At 35.3% G+C, this 22,271-nt stretch overlaps 1 long non-coding RNA gene across 1 annotated transcript in view; it reads right to left on the reverse strand.

The window, feature by feature from the left end:
* The window catches only part of LOC131423975 (uncharacterized), a 57,575-nt gene extending 35,853 nt beyond the window's left edge, over nucleotides 1-21,722 (reverse strand). Inside the window, exon 1 of the long non-coding RNA XR_009226260.1 lies at nucleotides 21,514-21,722. This is a non-coding gene — a long non-coding RNA (uncharacterized LOC131423975). The remainder of the gene's footprint in view (nucleotides 1-21,513) is intronic.
* Between the last annotated feature and the right edge of the window lie 549 nt (nucleotides 21,723-22,271).

The following is a 22,271-nucleotide window of genomic DNA, read 5'->3' on the forward strand; positions in this document are numbered from 1 at the left end:
TGTATTATTTTTGTTAGGAAATATTACATGCCCCTTTTAGGGTAAATATTTGGTTTTAACAAGGCTGACAAGAAATTAAGGCAAGAGTGCTTTCTGTTTGCTGAAATAGAAATAGGAGCAGTGAAGAGTTTCCAATACATTGCATAACACTTCAGTGTGGAAAAGGAATTAGCTAGGATAATCACTTTTATTTTTAAAAGGTTACAAGACTACTGCCCTTATCCTCTTTAAAAAGGAAATTATTGCTGACCTCTAAAGTCTCTTTCAATGCTGACAGTCTGTTAGTTAATAACCATTGGAAATGTTAAAAATAAACAACATTAAGCTTCACCTGAGTTTATGCGGTGTTAAGGGTAAAGTTTTTTTCTCAGACATCAAAATGTGTTTTATCACAAATCCTTCTGCAAGATAGTTTATGATATGTCAAAAGTAATTAGATTTAAGTACACATTTTCCGATAACTTTCACCAATTTACTTATCCATAAAGTAAAAAGATAAATCGTGTGGCTATAGTAGATCAATAAGGCAGAAAAAAAGAATCCTTTTTTTTTCTGCTTATATAATTTTAAAATTTTAAAATGTAGACTATTTTAATGTTAGATTTAGTAATGTGTTTGGAGTAGCTTGTATAACGTCCAGTTATTTATAGCAGGCTGGGACCGGACCTAAAAGAATGTCCTTTTGTATAGGAGGAGAAAGTACTGAGAGGAAGGTCAGTCTATGGGACAGAGTGTGGTACTCAAGGAAGTGTCCTGAAGTGTGTGTGAGGAGGGCATGGAGACAGATTCAAGGACTAGCAGCATTTAGAAGTTCATAAGGACCCCCTCAGGGACACCAGCAGCAAGTAGCTTGCCAGAGTCCAGACACTTGCAGAGTTTCAAGGGTAAATTTGGGAAATCTAATGAAAAACCTGGAGAAGCAAAAGGCCATGGCCTCAGAGGATCTGGGAAGTGATACATACACCATAGATATTTTTAGGCACAAGAAACAACCCAGAGATCTAGATACAAGGTCTGATATATTGGGAGGAAATCTAATTTAAAGAAAAACAGCAGTTCAAAGGTAACAAATGTTGGCAAGGATGTGAAGCCAAAGGAACCCTTTTACACTATTGGTGGGAATGTAAGTTGATGCAGCCACTGTGGAAAATGCCATGGAGAGTTTGCCAAAATATTAAAATTAAGTATAGAATTACTATTTGATTTTGAAATCTCACTTTACCTTTAATGTCCATCACTGATAGAGAATGTGTACATATATATAACGGGTTATTACTCAGCCATAAAAGGGACATTTCCTGTTTGTGACAACATGGCTGAATCTAGAGGACATTATGCTAAATGAAATAGGACAGGCACAAAAGAACAAACACTACATGATCCCACTTTTATTAGGACTCTAAAATAGTAAAAAATAGAACCCAGGAGCTGGATGAATGTGGAAATAGGGAGTTCTCATTTGAAGGGCACAAAATTTCAGATTTGCAGAATGAATAAGTTGTGGAGATCAACTGCACAACAGAGGGTCTGTAGTTAAAAATACCATAATAGTACATAGTTAAAAATGTGCCTATAAGGATAAGTCTTATATTAAGTGCTTAAACAACACAAGAAAAATGATATAAAACAAAAAAAAATAAATAAAAAGTACTGAAAGAAATTTATGGAGGTGATGGATAAGTTTATGGCCTCAATTGTGGGGATGATTTCATTGAGGTGTATTTATCTTCAAACTTATATTTCATCAACTCAAAATTCATAAAGCCATTTATATTAAATATGTGACGCTTTTATATGTTAAATAAGGCCACATTAAAGTGTTTTCTAAGATATAAGTAAAGCAGTAATACATTTATTAGGAGCGGAGTTTCTCTTTGGACCATGACCATTTAATCCCTAGTCCCTTCCCTATCAACTCAAGATGTCTGCCAACTGAGTGAAGGACTGTACTCTTCCTTTTTATTTCAAACCACCACATAACTAACTCTCCTCTATCTTTATGTCTGTATGTGTGATACAGGGGATCAAACCCAGGGCCTCATGCATGTCAGGCAAGTGCACTAGCACTGAGTCACATTCCCAGCCCTCCTCCATCATTTTCCATAAGAATTTGCCCTCTGTTTGTACTTAGATTCTTGTAACCTAACACGACTGAATTAACTGTCAACCCTAAGAAATGGTTCACTTTTTACTGCACTTTCATCTGTGCAAATGGAATTCCTTTCAATCTAAAATTTCCATTTGTCCCTCTCCATCTTTCAAATCTGTTTAAGACCATTAAAATACTATCTTCTCCATGGAGCTCTTAACTGAATTCTTCAAAGCCAATTTCTCTTTCATTTAGATTGGCATAATAAATGTCCTGTTTCACATCTGCTGCTTATAAATACTGAGCACATATTAAAGTTTTTCTTGAATTATCTCCATTCAGCCCTTGCCACTGGACCATTAGGGATTCAGAGCAGTCCTGTATTACTTTGTATCTATTTTCCTGTGCCTAACCCAGAGTCCAATGTATGGTAGGTGGTCAAAAAATAATGTAAATGCCTCGATATAATTTAATTTCCCAAAGAAAGTGAACCTCTATATTTCTATTGAGAATTTTACAAATAAAATTATTTGCCCAAGAATAATATTGTGTACTTATTAACTAAATATATATGAGATAGTATAATAATTAGTTGTGCTTAATTTATTAAATTACACTTACATATTTATTTTTATAAGAATACTGATAGCTCTATTGTTTCATATTTAAATCACATATTTCTTCAAACAATTAATTAATTAAGTAATTAAAAAAATATTACATTTTCTTCTCTCATACTGCATGAAAAATTTAGTCAAACTACTACATGACACTCCACCATCAAGATCTACATCTGTGCCAGAGCTACATTTACAATGATTATTATTTTCCAGGATTTACAAACTTTACTACAATCTGATCTCTCTCTCTCTCTTTCTCTCTCTTTTTTTTTTTTTTTTGTGGTGCTGGGGATTGAACCCATGTGCATGCGAGGCAAGTACTCCACCAACTGAGCTATATCTCCAGCCCAATCTGATCATTTTTAATATATGATTCTTATATTCTTTGGAAATTTTATTTCAAACACCACAATCTGTTTGCATATCTTACAAGCACTGATTTTGTTTATTTATTTATTTATTGGTACTGAGGATTTGACCCAGGAATGCTTTACCACTAGTCACATCCTCAGACTTTTTATTTTTATTTTGAGACAGGGTCTTGCTAAGTTGCTTACGGCCTCAAAGAAATTGCTGAGGCTAGCTTTTGTGATCCTACTGCTTCCACCTCCTAAACCACTGGGATTACAGGGTCACTGAGCTCGGCTCAAGCAGTAATTTTAAAACATTTGATCAGTGAAGGTGCACTTGTAATATCAATGACAAAGCATCTAATATATTTTTCATTAACAAACTTATTTTTTTAAGTGCTTTAGATTTACAAAAGAGAGAGAACAAAGAAAAGGAAGAAGAAGAAAGCAGAAATACAGACTTCCCATTTATCCTTTCACTCCCTCCTGTCTTTTCTCCTCTTTTGATATCTTTCATTAGTACGGTGTTACAGTTTGGATATTTGGTGTTCCCCAAAAGCTCATGTGTGAGACAGTCGAAGATATTCAGAGGAGAAATGATGAAAGGTGTGATCTAATATGGATTAATATGGATTTAGTCAAACTAATATGGATTCACTGATATGGATTAACGGAGTGGTAACTGTAGGCAGGCGGGGTGTGGCTGAAGGAGGTAGGTCACTGGGGCATACCTTAGGAGTATATATTGTCCCTGGTGAACAGTTCTTTCTCTGCTTCCATTTGCCTTGTCCTGAACTGCTTTTGTCCCCCACAACCTTCTGCCTTGATGTCCTGCTGCACCTCAGGACCAAAGCTATGGGGTCAGCCAGTCATCAACTGAAACTCTGAAATCATGAGCCACAAATAAACTTTTCTCCTCTAATTGTTCTTGTCAGGTCACAGCTGACTAAAACGTGTGATATGGTTGTTAGAGTTGATGACACAATACTTATATGGTATCATTAAAATATATACTTTACATTTGGGTTCACTTTTTGTGTTATGTGTTCTGGTTTTTGTTTTTAAATAGGCTTTCTTTTGTAGTGTGATTTTAGGCTCAGAGCTACATTGAGCAAAAGATAGAGATTTCCCATATACCCTTACTCCACATGTACACAGCCTCCCCTATTGTCAACACCCTCCTCCAGAATGGTACATTAATTCCAATTGATGAACCAACATTGATGCGTCGTTATCCCCCAAAGTCCATAGTTATCAACTAAATTTTCTTGTGGTATTGTCAGTTCCATGAGTTTTTGATAAATTTTTGAATCTGATTTAATGTGCTTACACCTTCTTTTTTATTTTTATTTTTGGTTGTTGATCACAACAAATCTATGGGTCCAACATTGACTGAATTTGTCTGAGGTTATGACCTTAGGGTCAGATGATCTTTGGTTTGTTATCTGATTGTATAATTTGCAAGCTGTATGATCTCATGGAAGAGAACTTTCCTATATTTTAGTTTAACCATATATAAAGTAGTATATTTCAAGACTGTAGAGAGTACTATTGGTAGTAAACCACAGCTATATCTATTAGTAATCATTTCAATAATAAGTTGGAAAATCAGGCCCATGTAAAAAAATCCAAGTATATTCAAAAGAGCCAGGCTTGGGACATCCAACTAAAAATCCACATGAACCATAAAAATTCACCTTCCAGAGCTCCAAGAATATATTGGTATATATAAATAAAGTACCAAAACCTCATCAGGCAAATTCCCACAAAATTGGCCGATGGTCATGAATATATAATTTTAAACAGTTCACATCCTAAATGTGCAATTTATGGATGGCAAAATCATGCATTCACCTCAATTCTCATAAAACCTTGGGAAAGTAAATTTTTTTCTGCATGCATTCTTAAGTTTAAATTTATGTGTATTTGATTTTTTTCATTAGTGAATCCATGCCTGTACTCCCAAAGAGGCAACAATTGCAGAGGATAAAATATACATAGGAACATCTTGGGGATAGGTTGTGTAGCAGAATGATAACATTTTGGTCTCTGTAACCATACTAAGCTGGAGCCAAGTCCTAGTTCAGTGATTTACTAGCCATATAAATTTGGCAATTAATTTAATCTCTTTAAGTCTCAATTTTTTCCTCATGCAAAATTGAGATAATAATTCTTATCTTTCAGAGTTATTTTATGAATTACAAGTAATATTTCTATAGTTCCTGATTCATAATAATATGTCTTCAAATAATAACTCTTCCTAGGATTCTTTTATCTACATTCTTTATCTGAGCCCCTCCCAGCATCCAATTTTTCAGCAAGATGTGTAAGTGGCTTAAGAAAATTGGCTCATGTTAGATTTATTTAAATCAAATTTTTCTGTATATCCTGTGACTTAATCTTCTAAATTTATACATCATTACTGAGAATGAAATAAGAATAGATTGTCAAAGCTACAGAATTATTTTTATATTATTGAAATTTTAAATATTTGTTTATTCTCTAGCTGGTAAAAATGAATAATATGAATCTTTTTTCATATTCTACTATTGACTGATCTCTTTGCACAAAGATTTTGAGGCAAAGAAATACTATTAATCATATTGCAGAATAAAATATCTGAGAACCTTAAAAGGTTAGTTGATTTAATCTAAGACACACAGTTAGATTGGAAGTGTTATGACAAGATGTCCACTCCTTTGATATTCACTACACCATGCTATATCAGATTTTATGTAAATGGAATGCTGTTGGGCCTCTAACTTATGAATTTATCAATGGCATAATTTCATATATATGTAATTAAAGGATTTGTTTAGAAACAAATGACTGGTATTATGGTGATTGCACTTGCTATATTTTGGTAGTATGCTTTTCCATTACTTAAAAATATTCTCAGGAAATATATGTAAAACCAAACAAATAATTCTTATTCTGTACATATGTAGAGTTAAGTATGAAAGCGTTTGAGGGCAACATGTTAATAATTGAAGGAATAGTCAATAAACCAAAAGCTCCTTCAAAAAATTCTCCATTTGCCCCCAAATTGAATGATGTAACATTGAAGACAAAGCTGAAGTTTATTTCCTTGACATTAGCAGTATGAATTTAATAGCAGATGTAATGAAAATATAATCCAACAGTCATCAAAATGCGATATAAAATATAAGAGAATGTTGAATTTAAATAAAAGTTCAGAAGAAAAATGTAACTACCATGATTAAAATATACCATTAGTTATCTTATGATTTTTAAGACCTTCTAAATTCAAAGAAATAGAAACCCTATTTCAATGGCATAAAGAAAAAAAATGTAAAATATTGGAAATATATTGGGTCCTGTTATGGAAAACTAAACCAAAAAAAAAAAAAAATATATATATATATATATATATATATATATACATCTTTTTTTTTAATATTTATTTTTTAGTTTTCGGTGGACACAACATCTTTGTTTGTATGTGGTGCTGAGGATCGAACCCGGGCTGCCCGCCCCCCCCCCCCCCCAGTCATTCAGTGTTGTCAAGGAGCTGTGTTCCTATCTTCTCCTGGATGTTCCCTTTCCTTTTTTTTTTTTTTTCCTATCAGACCTTTTCTCTTTAGCAGCAATGTTGACTATAAGCAGTTCCCAAGCTTTATATCCTACAATTAATCCCTAGAGAGTGAGTTACTAACTGTTGCTATCTCTGGTTATAAGTCTACACATTTCAGAGAAGGGAATTACTTGTTCAGCTTGGGTCATCCCCAAACTAGACCAACAACTTTAGAAGAAAGAGATAGGATCCTGTAAGAACATGGAGAATTTATAGACTTAGAGGCTGTTAAAACAAGAAGGCATATTATTCTTTAATGATTTTATATATCCAGTGTTTTGGTAATACTTAATAGTGTTAAAGGGACAATAACAATAGATGAAGAGGATGGAGAGGGAGAAAGAAGGAGGAAGAAGAGAGAAAGGTTAAGGTTAAGGGAAGGAAAAAGAGGAAGAGGAGGAGAAATTGAAGGAAGCAATGAAGGTTCATACCATTTGACTCAGCTATCCCCTCCTCAGTCTATACCCAAAGGACTTAAAAACAGAATACTATGGTAACACAGCCATATAATGTTTATAGCAGCTCAATTCACAATACTAAACTGTGGAACCAACTTAGATGTCCTTCAATAGATGAATGGATAAAGAAACTGTGGTATATATACACAATGGAATATTACTCAAAAGATAATAAAATAATGGCATTTGTAGGTAAATGGTTGGAGTTGGAGAATAACATGCTAAGTGAAATAAGCCAATCCCCAAAAAGCAAAGGCCTAATTTTCTCTCTGATAAGTAGATGCTGATCCATAATGGCTGGGGTGTTAAGGAACTGTGATTGGGCAAAGGGGCGAGAGAGAAGAGGGAGCATGGGGGCAGGAAAGATGGTGGAATGAGATGGATATCATTATCCTAGGTACACGTGTGACTGCATATATGGTGCGACGCTACATCATGTGTAACCAGAGAAATGAAAATTTGTGCTGCAGTTGTGTACAATGAATCCAAATACATTCTGCCATAATATATACGTAATTAGAATAAATAAATTAATTAATTAAAAGTGAGAAGAAAAGAAGGAAGGTTCAAAGGGAGAAAGAAAATGAAAAGAAAAGGGAATGAATGAAAGAAAAGAGATGGAAAGTAAAGGGTGCTCCCACTGCAATAAGGCTGAAGGAATGAGTGGGACAGAGTCACCAGTACCTGGGTGTCAGGAACCAGTAACACAAATGCTCAGCACACCCTCCTTCTCCTGTTGGTACTACAGTGGCTTCTGTGGTGTACATAGCAAGGTTTATATTGTCTTAAATTGTCAGATCATTTTACTCAAATTTGTGATTGGTGCACTTCTCCATTTTCACTCATCTTTCACTTTATCAAAGTACACATCTGCAAGCTGCTCTTTATAAAACTGTTTTTTAGATATGACCAAATTTTTGTGCCATCATACAAAGGAAAAAAAAAAATATTTGATTTGGCCTAATTTGTAATACCAGTATAAAATATAACAGTTATTACCAAGTACCTCCATTCCTTATTGGGAGATGTAAATTCTAGCTCTCCCTAGCAATATTAGAAAGCTTTATTAGAAATGTAAATTCCAGCTTTACTAGAAAGATAAATTCTAGCTTTTGCTACCAATATCTTTCATGGCTCTTGGATCTTACGTGATTACTTGGCTCATTAAAACACATAGAAATATGTGTCTGTTTTTACCAAGATTCACCTCTAAATGCATAGACTTTTGAAGTGACACTATTGATATATTATGATATTTTCCTGGGAAGAATTTGAGTATGATGAATGATTTATTTAACAACATTGACTCTTAAGTGACAGGCATGTACTTAGGAACACAAGGAAAATAAAATAATTCCTAGAGAACTAGTCTAATGGAGAAAAATCCCTTAAAAGAAAATTATAGACTTCTGCCCTTAGCAAACTAAATATTTTGAACTGAAAATGGAATATATAACTCTGAATGGGCAGCCAGAAAGTTAGGCTATAGGTTTTGTAAAATTGCTCTATGGGAGAAATAAGCCCTCTATGTAAGTTGGATAAGTTGGGATTGGAAACTAGAAAAAAGAAATCTCGAATTGAAAATTAGCCAGCAAACCAAAATCTCCAAACACACACACACAAAAAAAAAAAACTAATAATATTTAAAAAGACAGTTCATATAATAATCACTTAACATTGAAAAATAAAAATTATAAAATATATATAATATATATATAAATTATATGTTCAAATATTAGAATCAAAGAGGGATTAAGTTGTCTATCAAAGTCAGTGAATTTGGCATCAATAATTTAAAGATTCTGGAAGATTTGGTTTTGTTTAATGAGTTCGGGAAAAAGACATGTTTCTATTCAGTTTCACAAAAGTTTCTGTCAGAAACATTTGGAAAGTCAAATGTCTGCTCTAGAGAGATAAATAGGGTTGGGTAAGTCATAGGTTGGGTGTGTATCAGTCTCCTTAGGAGCCACAGCCTGGGTTCCCAAGCTAGAAACCAAGCCAGAAGTCAAAGTTGCACAAAACTTTCTCACCAGCAGCCCACATCCTCTCTACCCACATAAATAGCAGACATTTCTAGTACTTCTGCAAGAAGGTGTTTTTTGTTAGCAAAGATACCAAAAGCTAAACAATATCAAGGAAAATAATTTAACTTTACATACAATACTACTTTGTGCTAATACTTTTTTAGTTCTTCATTTTCTGAAAACCTTGCCTTTAATCTCCTCCAGAACCCTAAATTCTGAATTACTTGCTATCCTCCCAGATTATCAACAGAACCTAATTGTCTTTCCACAATGATCTTTGTCAATGAAAATTTTTACTACTCATTTTCAAGTCATTGACTGTATGTCTTCATTTCCCCTAAAAATAGAAATTCCAATTAGAGTGAATTAATAATCCATGTATCCTAATATTTGCAGAGAGAGAACAGGAATCTTTGAATTCAAATAATATTCCCACAGTCACCGGTGGTCCAAACAACATTGGAACCCAGATTTTGAGTCCTACTCCCTAATTCCTTCAATTAGTCCACTGTTAGTATTCAATTGGGTTTATTCACAAATCGGTTTAATACAGGGATTTCCCATATTTTCCTGTTTCCTATCATGAAAACCAATGGACTGAAAGATAACAGTGTATTGATATGGAAATCTGTGTTGGTTATTGTAGAGTATTGATGGGAAAACAGTACGGGAGCATTTCCTTCTTCTGTCCAGGAAGACACACTAGCTTCTATTTTTTTTTTTTCATATTACACATATAGAGCACAATTTTTCATATCTCTGTACACAAAGTAGAGTTATATCCTTCCTGTCTTCATACATGTACTTAGGGTAATGATGACCATTGCATTCCACCGTCTTTCCTACCCCATGACCCCTCCCTTCCCCCCCTTCCCCTTTTCCCCTTTTCCTTATCCAGAGTTCATTTAATCCTCCCATACCCGCCTCCCCTCCCCAGCATATTATGGATCAGCATCCTTAAATCAGAGAAATCATCCTGCATTTGGTTTTTGGGGATTGGCTAATTTTACTTAGCATTATATTCTCCAGCTCCATCCATTTACCTGAAAATGCCATGATTTTATTCTCTTTTAATGCTGAGTAATATTCTTTTTTTTATTGGTTGTTCAAAACATTACAAAGCTCTTGACATATCATATTTCATACATTTGATTCAAGTGGATTATGAACTCCCATTTTTACCCCAAATACAGATTGCAGAATCATATCGGTTACACATCCACATTTTTACATAATGCCATATTAGTAATTGTTGTATTCTGCTACCTTTCCTATCCTCTACTATCCCCCCTCCCCTCCCCTCCCATCTTCTTTCTCTACCCCATTTACTGAAATTCATTTCTCTCGTTGTTTTTTTCCCATTCCCCTCACAACCTCTTATATGTAATTTTGTATAACAATGAGGGTCTCCTTCCATTTCCATGCAATTTCCCTTTTCTCTCCCTTTCCCTCCCACCTCATGTCTCTATTTAATGTTAATCTTTTCCTTCTGCTCTTCCTCCCTGCTCTGTTCTTAGTTGCTCTCATTATATCAAAGAAGACATTTGGCATTTTTTTTTTTTAGGGATTGGCTAGTTTCACTTAGCATAATCTGCTCTAATGCCATCCATTTCCCTGCAAATTCCATGATTTTGTCATTTTTTAGTACAGAGTAATACTCCATTGTGTATAAATGCCACATTTTTTTTTTATCCATTAATCTATTGAAGGGCATCTGGGTTGGTTCCACAGTCTAGCTATTGTGAATTGTGCTGCTATGAACATCATGAACATCGATGTGGCAGTATCCCCGTAGTACGCTTTTTACATTGCTGGTGGGACTGCAAATTGGTGCGGCTAATTTGGAAAGCGGTATGGAGATTCCTGGGAAAGCTGGGAATGGAACCACCATTTGACCCAGATATTGCCCTTCTCGGACTATTCCCTGAAGACACACTAGCTTCTAGCTCAGCAGTCCTTCCTATGATAATGTCTATGGACTACATAAATGGGAAGTAAACCAAAGCCTGCAAAATTAGAGACTGCCATGTTGAGGTCTTGATTCAATTTGCAGAACTTCCTGCGTGCACAAATATATTAAAAATAAAGACATAAAATAGACAGTAGATGGGAGGTCAACTTATTACAATGTTATTTCATATCAGAGTAAGAAAGAATACTCGACTAAATGCAACATTTTTGCAATCTGTTAGATCATTCTTTCTAGGAACTAATTTCTAGAGTTTTGCCTTTATCATTTAAGTATGCTTTAAAGTTAGCTGAGCTTATCTCATGTCTCAGGTTGATAGGGTAAAAGTATCTAAGTTTTAAAATGATCTATTTTTGTTTCTCAAGTGATCTTTGTTATACACAGAGGTCTAACTAATTGTCTGATTATCATAATTATTTTTCAATCTCTAGCTCTTTTAATAGTGCTTGCTCTCTTCAGTACTGAAAATTGAATCCAGGGGTGTTTTACCATTTAGTTAAATTCCCAGTTCCCTCTTTAAAAAATGTATTTTGAGACAAGGTCTCACTAAATTGCTGAGGCTGACCTCAAACTTGTGAGCCTTTAGCCTCAGCCTCTCAAATTGCTGGGATTACAGGCATGTGCTCCTTCTCTACTTCTCAGTCCCTTTTGGGGACTTTTCTCAAAGTTACTGGTAGCTGTGTCTTTGCTACTCATTCATCTGTTCATTAGTGACTCCTGATCTGTGCTTTTTTGATTCAGGGTCAATTATTTTTACTTAAGTTATGACTTAGGTTGCCAAAGACTAACTTCTTTGTCCACTAATTTATATAAAATGTAGACATTAAAGCCCAACCTTGTGCCAGGAACCATGCAAGTTGACATTAGAGAGTTGAAAATAAATGAAGTACAGGGGCCTCTTTTGAGAAGATTATGATCTAGTTGTGGAGATAGAATCACAAATCAATAAATAAAATGTAGGTGAAAAGGTTTTATAAAATGAGTACTTTAAGATTATGAGTGTGGGAGTTGCACTATTCTTCAAGGGGTATCAGGAAAGATTCCAAAAAAGGATCTTTGAGCTGGTTCTTGAGAATAACAAGGACACATTGCATACAGTTAGTTCTTGGGACTCAGGAGGATAGGAAGAAGGATCAGAATTGGAGACCACATTTTGATAAATCTTTAAACCATATTAAATATTAATAAATAGGCTGAAAGTACTAGGAATAAAATTCTAAACTGGGAAACAGATATGGGCAGGCATCAGTGGATGGGACAGATTGAAGGAGGCCCAGACTTTAAAGAAGGAAATAAGTTAGCATGGAAATAATTCATAAACTCTGCTATTTGGAGCTGGATAGAAAAATCAGCTTTTTCTCAGTTAGCCTGAGAGTAATCTTCCACTTGAAGTTGTCTTACTTCATTTATAGCTTCTACTAGCACACGAGCTTTTCTGTTTTTAATTCACTGGCCCAGACACAGCAAAAGTTCTTTCCTTTAGCTTCTTTACAACAGCTGAGATAATCTGCAACTTTAAAAGAGTCTTTGCTAAATATTGAGAAACAGTCTTCCAAAGCCAGCATACTTCTCGGCTTTGAAATCCTGTTCTGTCTTATCTGCTGTCCTGAGATACCATTATTAGCACAAAAGGACAAAAACAAATTGAAGATTCCTAGCTTGATTATTTTTTTTCAGGTAAAAGAAATTCACTGAGAGATGGCACATGAAAGAAAATATATATAGAAGAGAAAGAAATAATACTCAGTCCCATGAGGGGGTTCTTTCATCTAAACACCATAGCAACCATCACTTGTGACTTATAATGCTCAGGATTGGATGCAAGAGCTCCAGGATTTCCACCCCTGTTCTTCTAGAAGAAAACTGACCTCCATTGAAGATCTTTTTAGAAGAATCAAAATCCTATAGGTGGTCATTTCTTTTGTTGTTGTTGTTGTTTACAAGATTTTTAAAAATTTGTTCTAATTAGTTATATATGACAGCAGAACGTATTTCTAGTTGCAGCACAACTTTTCATTTCTCTGGTTGTACTTGAAGTAGAATCGCACCATATGTGCAGTCATACATGTACCTAGGGTAATGATGTTCATCTCATTCCACCATCTTTCTTATCTCCACTATCCCTCCCCTCCCCTTCCTCCCCTTTGGCCAATCAAATTTCCTCCATTCTCCCCATACTCCAACCCAATAGAAAGAATATTTGCATGGTATATAGGTTTCCTTAATTAATTTTGTGGATGAAGGTACCCTAATACTGGGAGGGTTTTGGAAGTAACTCCTTTATCTCAGTCACACCCACCCCATTGCTCCTTGTCTTTCAAATGGTGCTTCCTCAGCTCAGAGCATTTGTACTGGCTGTTCTCTCCGAGATATTCCTCCTTCAAATATCTGCATGATACATTGCTGAGGCTGGCCTCAAACTTGTGATCCTTTTACCTCAACCTCCCAAATTGCTGGGATAATGCTCAAGGGTAGCTAACTAATGTGTAGAGGAATAACTTTCTAACAAAATAGTGGTTTTTTATATTTGGATAGAATTCATGTTTCCTTGCAATTTACTCTTTGGGTCATACTCTATCAGCTTGCATCCCATTTGCTTTCCTCTACCTTCTGCAGATGATTATTATTTATTGTCTATTGATTAAATCTATTTTATGAAATTACCATAAGAGGTATAATGTGCAGGCTACAACAAACTTTATAGTGGTATATGAGTCTCTTAGAGCTGCTGTATTAGTCAAGTTCATCAGAGAGAGAAAACAGATAAAGAGAGAGACTAGGATTTATTAGGAGAATTTGATCATGAAATTATGGAGGACGTGAACTCCTAGTAAGCCATCTGTAGACCTTGGATGCTCGGTCCACGTCTGACAACCTCAGAACCAGGGAGGGATACCTTGTGACTTGAGGTCCGAGAACCCAGGGACCACTGATATGAGTCCTGAAATTCAAAAGCTGGAGAGGCTGCAGTAGTGGATCCCAGAACAGGAAAAGAGCTGTATCCCAGCTCCAGGAGAGAAAGGGAGAAGGGTAGAGGCAAAGGGGGGAACAGAGAGAGGAGGAGAAGGTTGGGAGGAGACAGAAGGGGAAGGAAGGGAGGGAAAAGGAGGAGAGAGGAGGGGTGGGGGGGGAGAGAGAGGGAGAGAGAGAGAGAGAGAGAGAGAGAGAGAGAGAGAGAGAGAGAGAGAGAGTGCATTAATTCCCTAGGACTTTTTGTTCTTTCAGGGCCCCAGTAGGAATGGTGCCCACTCACAGAGAGGGCAGGTGTTCCCCATTCAGCCCACTGACTCACATATCCATCTCCTCTGTGTGTCCAAACTTCCCTTTTACTAAGAGGACACCAGGTTTGCTAAATTTCAACCCAACCTAATTGACTGCATCTTGATTACATCTGCAAAGTCTCAATTTCTAAATAAGGTCACTTCCATAGATTCTAGGGCTTGATATTTCAACATATCTTTTGGGGGACCTGTATAGATGAAGCTGACAGAAACCTGTAACAGACGGGGGGCATCATCATTGCAGGATTGCTAACAAATTTCTAAATTTTGACCTTCCATGCATTGTCTCCCTGGTCTGCCTTACTTTTCTGCCCACTCTTACTCGAGTCCCAGTAGTGTGCTACATCCAGCTCACACTGATTCATGAGAATGAATTGTTAAATATTCTGAAGCCAGTTGCTAAATATTAAAACTATTAAAAATTAAATTTTATAAACTTATAATTAATTAAATTTAAAATAGAGCTAATAAATTCTCAAACCTTACAATTTCCTAGTTATTTTGCTATATTTGACTATACTCTTGAGGTTATTTTCCTCTCTTATATCTATATGGTAGAAATAAAAAATAATGGTACTCTTAATTACCTAGTTCTATATTACTGACATCACCCTAACAGTTTGAAGTTCATAATAGTGGAAGTATATATAATGCAGAAGTCAGCTGCATCTATATATCAGAGTGTTTTTTTCCAATGGAAAATAAGGTGATTTTTCTTAGTTCCTTTTTATATTCTTCTCATGGCTGGTAATTGGGAACTGTGCACTCATATATATACTTTTTAATTTAATGCCTATTTCTCACACTAAATTAAGTTTCTTAACAGAAAGAATGATGATTTTTGTTACTATTTTTTCTCCGTTATAGAATACAGCATTTAGCATTTAATAGACAATAAATATTTTTAAAATATTTATGAATGGATGGAAGATCAAAATGAGATGAAATACAATTGTCCCTCTCTATCCATAGGGAATTGGTTCTAGGACCATTCCTCAGATATTAAAATTTGCATATATTCCAGTACCTTTAATAAAATGGCATAGCATTTGCATATAACTTATAATACTCTCCTTTACATAAACTTTAAATCATTCTAAATCAGTTATAATACTTAATATAACATAAATGCTATATAAATAGTTGTTCTACTGTATTATTTATTAGGGAATAAGAAGAAGAAATAAAACTTCTGTACACATTCAATACAGAAACTTTATTCCAAATATTTTCTGTCCACAGTGGTTGAATTTGTGTATGTGAGACCCTTGGAAATGAAGAGCCAATAGTATTGGATTTGGTGACAGGAGAAGGTTAAGGCATGGCCACAGGAACTGAGTTTCTTATTATCAGCTAATATGTTAAGTTTAGGTGAAAACAAAGAGTTAATCCCTTTGTATTTGTGTTTCCCATAACCTTGTACTGCTTATGCTCTATGATGGTAACAGATGCATGGAACAATAGAAGTCAAGATGTCTAATATATACCTAGTGAGAGGTTCCTAGAATGTAGTAAATTTATTCTAATCAGAAGGAAAGAATGCAAAGTGGCCTGTGATAGCAATGCCTACTTACCAAGTATTACAGGGAATCCTTGGGTGGCTTTAATGTAAGGAGTTGCTTTGAGATGAAGATGGACTTTTTACAGATCACAACAATAAACGTCTTCTAAACAATGCCAGAGGTCAATATACCTGTGTTGTTCTAGGGTAATGCTGAAGATAGGTTATATTGTAGAAACTTAAGAGGAGGTAGGCTTTATTGCTCACTTCCAGGCCACACCTGATTATCTGCACGTAGGCAACATCACTGTATTTAAGAGACAATTTATTTCAACCCCAGGCTCAATTACCAAAGGGTTAGACTTAGAAAACATAGTGAAATGGTGGAATGGAAGAGCAGAGTTCTCAAAATTAGACACAGTAACACATGAAAATTACTCTCTGTTTATTAAGTGGCCAACAACATACTTAATCTCTCCACAGTTGTTTCTTCCTATCTCCTCAGTGTGAGTAACAATGTAAACTTAATGTATTGTTTAATGACAGAGGTTCCACTAAACTTTAAGGATGTGTGTGTGTGTGTGTGTGTGTGTACTAGTAAAGGGAACCTATTCTGAGTCAATGCAGTCCTTTTAACTAGTGACTAGGTAAAGAAGTGAACATTTTGTATAAAGAAAAAATCGTCTCTTTCTTCTGGTGACCACACTCAGGGTACAAGACTACTTGCCTCCAAATACAGCAAAGAAACTGCACAACTATTCTGGATTCTGGGGCCAAGGTGAAGATTAAACAAGACCTCACATTAAAACATGGAGCTCTTCCTGAAACACAGAAGCTGTCACTAATGTCGGTTTCTTTCCATAAAGTTCTCCTCCCTTTCATCCCTCTCCCACCTTCTCCATGGCATTATCAAGTAGGATTCTTTTGTGCATGGAGACAGTGGGGTCAGTCCTTGCCACTGCACTCTCCTTGCTTTGAACCTGGATTGGATAATTGAGAGTCTTATAGCCCATCGTCCACAGTCTCAGGTTGGGATCCTTATTCCCACCGCATGGAATTACTCCTGAAATAAATTTTCCTTTCAGCATCCTGCATGGATGCCAAGGAAGACTGAGTGCAGGGAACTTGAAATACACCTGTCTTCCTTCATGTGCCAATCAACTTGATCAGTCTCAGCTGAAAACAAAACAAATGAGTTAAACCTGTTTTTTCTTGTCTTTTAAATTATGTCAGTACCTGGTAATTGTTTATGTTGAAAGAGTCAACAGAAGGCAGGCAAAGGGCCAGGGAACATGATAAGTATTTAAAGGATGTGATTTACTATTCAGCAATGTGCCAGTGATGTGGCATGAATTAAAAACAAGAAGTCTTCCAGAAGAAAAGATTTCTTTAGAGATATAATTAATTGACCTGGCTTGGGTCTCTCCTTTCCCAGAGAAGTAGTTGTCAGTGAAGTGCTTCCAGTACTGCCCTGATTATAATTAGCATTCAAGTTCATGCTGCAAAGTCATCTTTATTTAAGAATTCTAGCATTCACCCACCCAAAAATTCATAGGCAAGGTTTTGCATTGCCACACACCTTGGGATTTTGTCTCAGAATTAGGAAGCAAATGCAGCCAGTAATTATTTTAGATATTTGTTTTTAGAAATGAATTTTTCCATATCTGTCAAATTTGGCTTGGGGTTCTTTTGCAATTTAATCTTCGTTAGCAGCATGAAAAAACTGTTAAGTTAAACGTTCAGACATAAGCAAGTCATTATTCTATATCTGAACTCTAGAGAGCCACTGGTTGTCATGGCAATGTGACAGCACATGTGAAGTTAGCACTGGGGACATCACATTTCTATTAAAATACCGCACACATTTGCATGAACTTCTGCCCAGACCATTGTTGCTGTGTTTGTTCCCCTCACCATCCCATAACAGTGCCAAGGGTTTTCATATTTCAGAGCTGAGTTTGTTAGAGTTCACTGCATTTAGTATTGATCTGTCTCAATATGAAAGTTGATCTGTATTCAAAGCTCAACATATATGTACATCTGTACAGTCAATCCTGCCAATTACTCTTCCCCTGAACTGAGGTAACCCTTGCATTTCTTTTAGTAAATGGTTTTAATTATTTGCCTTTATCTTACCTCCACTTACTATTTCCCCCTAATTTGAAATGTCACTATTACTCTGGAAGGTACAGGTATTTTCAGTACCCACCCCACCTCGCATCTTCATGAGGTCTCTATTTATGAATGCTTTGTCTAAGGGCTGTGATTAAACTTATTTTATCCATATGATCATGTGTATATTCAGTTGATAAAGTTGATTGTATACTACATGGTAGGATATATGCTGGGTCTTGGCTATTTAAGGACAACCATTAGATGAATGTAAATTCCTGCTACCCTGCTACCACCCTGTTCTTAATTTGTTTTCTATTTCCAGGACAGCAGCTAACTTCACAAAGATTTGAAATGAAGAATTGTTGGGTCTTGTAAATATCATGAGTATACTTTTGTTCTCCCATCATTGCTTAAACATTCTTTTGTTGAACTAAACACTTAACCAACAACTATTAAGTATCATATCTTTTAATATGATAAATATCAATTATCTTTCTCTCTGCTTATACATACACATACACATATGTGGTAAGAAACAAGACTCCTGAATGATCAGCAATTTAAGAGTTGCATTTAGAGACTCTTATATGTTCCTTATTATTGTCATGTCTTCCCTTCCCAAATTTCCACTGAAATCCTAGAGGATACCTCATTAAAAAAAAAAAAAAAAAGAAAGAAAGAAAAAGATTACTTCTTCTTTGAAGCATTGTTGTATAACACTGAAAATAAAAGGATAAGAAATAACAATAAAAGTATTGTTTATGCAACTCTGGAGGCAAATTCTAACAGAAATGGCAAAGAAAAAACAAATACCTCTAGGGGAAGATCCTTAGTATAAGGAGGAGTTGGACTGGAGATCATTATTTTCCACTATAGACCGTGTAGCACTATAAGGCTGTTAAAATAATGTGGGAGATATTTTCATTTAGGGCTGGGATTTTGGCTTAGTGGTAGAGTGTTCACCTAGCACGCATGAGGCACTGGGTTTGATCTTCAGTACCACATAAAATTAAAATAAAGATATTGTGTCCACCTAAAATTAAAAAAAATAAATATTGAAAAATGATAAATTTTAAAAAGTTATATGCTTGCATAGAAATCATGTAAGCTGTTCTGAAGTGTTTCTCATCATATTAGTTTCTTCTTATTTGGATTGTTTTTCCACTAAATTAAAATATATAACAGAACCCAGATGAATAATAATCAAACATAGGGTTTGATTTCAGTATTCTGAACAATCTCTTGATAAATTATTTCATATATATATATATATATATATATATATATATATATATATATATGCATTTGGTTGATTGATTGATTGTAGTTCTAGGGATTGAACCCAGGAATGTTCTGTCTCTGAACTACATCTTTGGCCCTTTTATGAGACAGGGTTTCATCTAGTTGTCCAGGCTGGGCTGCTTCATCCTCCTCAGTAGCTGGGATTACAGGTGGGCACCACCACTCTAACTGCCATTGTCTATCCATTTTCAATTGCAACATTTTAAAAGGCTTCAGATTTGTTTTTTTTTTTTAAATCCTGTGAAATCCTTTCTATCCAGTGGTATCTAAATGTCAACATCTACCATATACTTTTGGAATCATTAAGAAAACAAAAGAAATGGCTTAGGGGTGTAGCTTAGTGGTAAAGCACTTGCCTAGCATTTGGGAGGCTTTGGGTTCAACCCCCAGCACTGCAATAAATAAATAAATAGAATTATTTGATAGGGTTATAGATTTGTAAAGATATTTAATCTATTCTAAAGATAGGTATGGAATTAAGTAACACCTATAACTCTCTTAAATTCCTTCCTCTAAGTTATCTGTATCTTAAAAATGTGTACTTTTTTTTTTTTAATTTGGACAAGCTGATTTTAAATGAACTTTCTAAAACAAACAAAACTAAGACTATCCAGGAATCTTCAGGGAAAGGAGGGTACTGAGAAGGAATAGAGCCATTAAATCTTAGATCTTATCCTACAGCTGGAAGAATGTTAAAAATGTTCTTGGTTTATCAATGAATGACAGACAAACAGCACTGGCATAGAAGAGAAAATTTACACATACATATGACAAGGTAGTTTATGATAAACATAAAGTTCCAAATCATGGTTAATAAAACAAATCCAATAGTGTTGTGAGCACATTTGTGTAAACTTTGTTAAAATAAATAAAAACAAACAATTTAAAAGACTGAATCTATATACTTCAGGACATATAAAAATAAGTTGTTATTACTCCTTGCTGCTGTTTATTCTCAAATATCTCAATGAAGGTTGTTCTTTTATTTATTTATTTTTAAAGGACAATTGACAACTAAAAATGAGAGACAATTTTTGTTGAAAAAAAGAAAAAAAAGAGGTTCTTTTCACCTCCTTTTTCTCAGAGCATTTATTATAGAATGCTTCATACCCCATTTGAATTAAATGTCAAGATCATTGTAATGTTTTGAGCAACTAATAAAAAAAAAAGAAAGAAAGCTTGTACTTTCTCTTCTCTTTTAAAAAACACATGCAAGCTTGGTGCAGTGGTGCATTCTTGTAATTCCAGTGACTGGCTGAGGCACAGGATCACAAATTTGAGACTAGCCTGGGCAATTTAGCCAGACACAGTCTCAAAACAAAAGGTAAAAAGGGGTAGGTAGCTCACTGGTAACAGCACCTCTGGGTTCAATCCCCAGTATGGGGGGCGGGGTGTGCATTCTTTTGAAATCTACATAGGTCTTTTGTTAGCTTGTCTTTTCCAAGAACCTTTGAAGTGTAAACACTAAGAAAAAAAGCTCCTAGGTCCCCTTTCTGTGAGTGGGTAGGAGCTTCACCCAGGTACTTGCTCCAAGTTGCAAAACTACTTTTTGTCATAAAAATATAAGCAGTTTGTTTCTTCTCTGAATAAAGCCAATTATCTAACATGAATGCACACTCCAACAATTACCAGTTGAATTTAGGATGGAGCTGTCAAGTCCTTTTACTCAAGGACAAGTGCTTTTTTATTTCGAAAACCTGTTTATCCTAAGTTTGATCTGACTGATTATATAAAAATATGGTTTCTTTTCTTTGTAATTTTTTGGTGGATTGTTTATGCTTCCTACAACTTTCTGGATAAATTAATATTTGAAAATAAAGCTTTGTTTTCTTTTCTTCTCTCTTTTTTTATGGGGAGGGGGAGTCCAGATTGAGAGATGGCTTTGCTTTTAATTATATTTACCCAATATTGCTAATATTAATCATGCAGAAAGTAGCCCTGTTTTTATATTGGTTCTTTTGCTTGGGATGGAATTCTGACTGAGTCCTCATGTGTGCGATCCACTGGGAGGATGGAAGTGGGGCAGGCTGATTTGCTTTGGGGTCAATAGGTAGGGAACATCTCTCAGCTGGAATTAACACTAAGCAGGTTGATTCTAGAATTTCTTGAAGGCATTTTAAATTGAATTAAAATGGTGTCACTAATGGTGATTTTGGGGTATGGTCTCATGCCTTGGATTGGTAGTGAAATCTGTAAGAAAAATACTTACAGGTTGAGAATTCCACCTCCCCAGAGATCTGGATTCAGCAGTGAGCACTTGAGACAGTTTGTCCTACCAGTTCACTTCCTCTCCTCTCAGCAGAATTCAGACTGTGTGGTCAAAGATTGGATTCCTCTAACCTTATGCCTAGCAATTCTGATGAAATGTCTGGATTCTGCAGACTTTGATCCAAAGACTGAACTGAATGGTTTGAACCCAAGGGAACAACCTGTGAGTCGTTATTAAATACCAATCTGAATCCAGACCTGAGATTGGAACTGAAAGAACACAAATAACTGTAAGGGAGTCATTGTTTTTTTTTCTCTTTGATCTAGTTAGTAATTCACCTAGAGGGTGAGTGGGAGGGGGCAGATCTGAAAGAAGAAAGAATAGTTAAGAAAACTGATGTGATAGTCCTAATGTGAGATGAATTGTAAGGGAGTCAATGATAATGAACACAGAAAGAGATGGAGAGACAAAATTAAACTGAAGAATGACTCTCAAGAATGTGGTTATAGTTTCTGTAAAGAATAAATTGAAATGTGATGTTAATGATCAATGATGAGACAAGACAGTAAAGTACATAAAACTGAATGTCTGTAGTCTCAGCTACTCAGAAGTCTGAAAGCACAAGGATTCTTGTGGCCCAGTAATTTCAGCACAGGCTGGACAAAATAGTTAGAATCCATCTCTTGAGATAATCAAGAATATGAGACCCGAATTCAAGTCCCAGATCTACTGTTTCCTAGATTCAAAAGTTCCATGAT

The sequence above is a fragment of the Marmota monax genome, unplaced genomic scaffold (assembly GCF_021218885.2).
Source record: "Marmota monax isolate L192 unplaced genomic scaffold, Marmota_monax_Labrador192_F-V1.1 WCK01_AAM20220418_F8-fsc00096, whole genome shotgun sequence".
NCBI lineage: Eukaryota > Metazoa > Chordata > Mammalia > Rodentia > Sciuridae > Marmota > Marmota monax.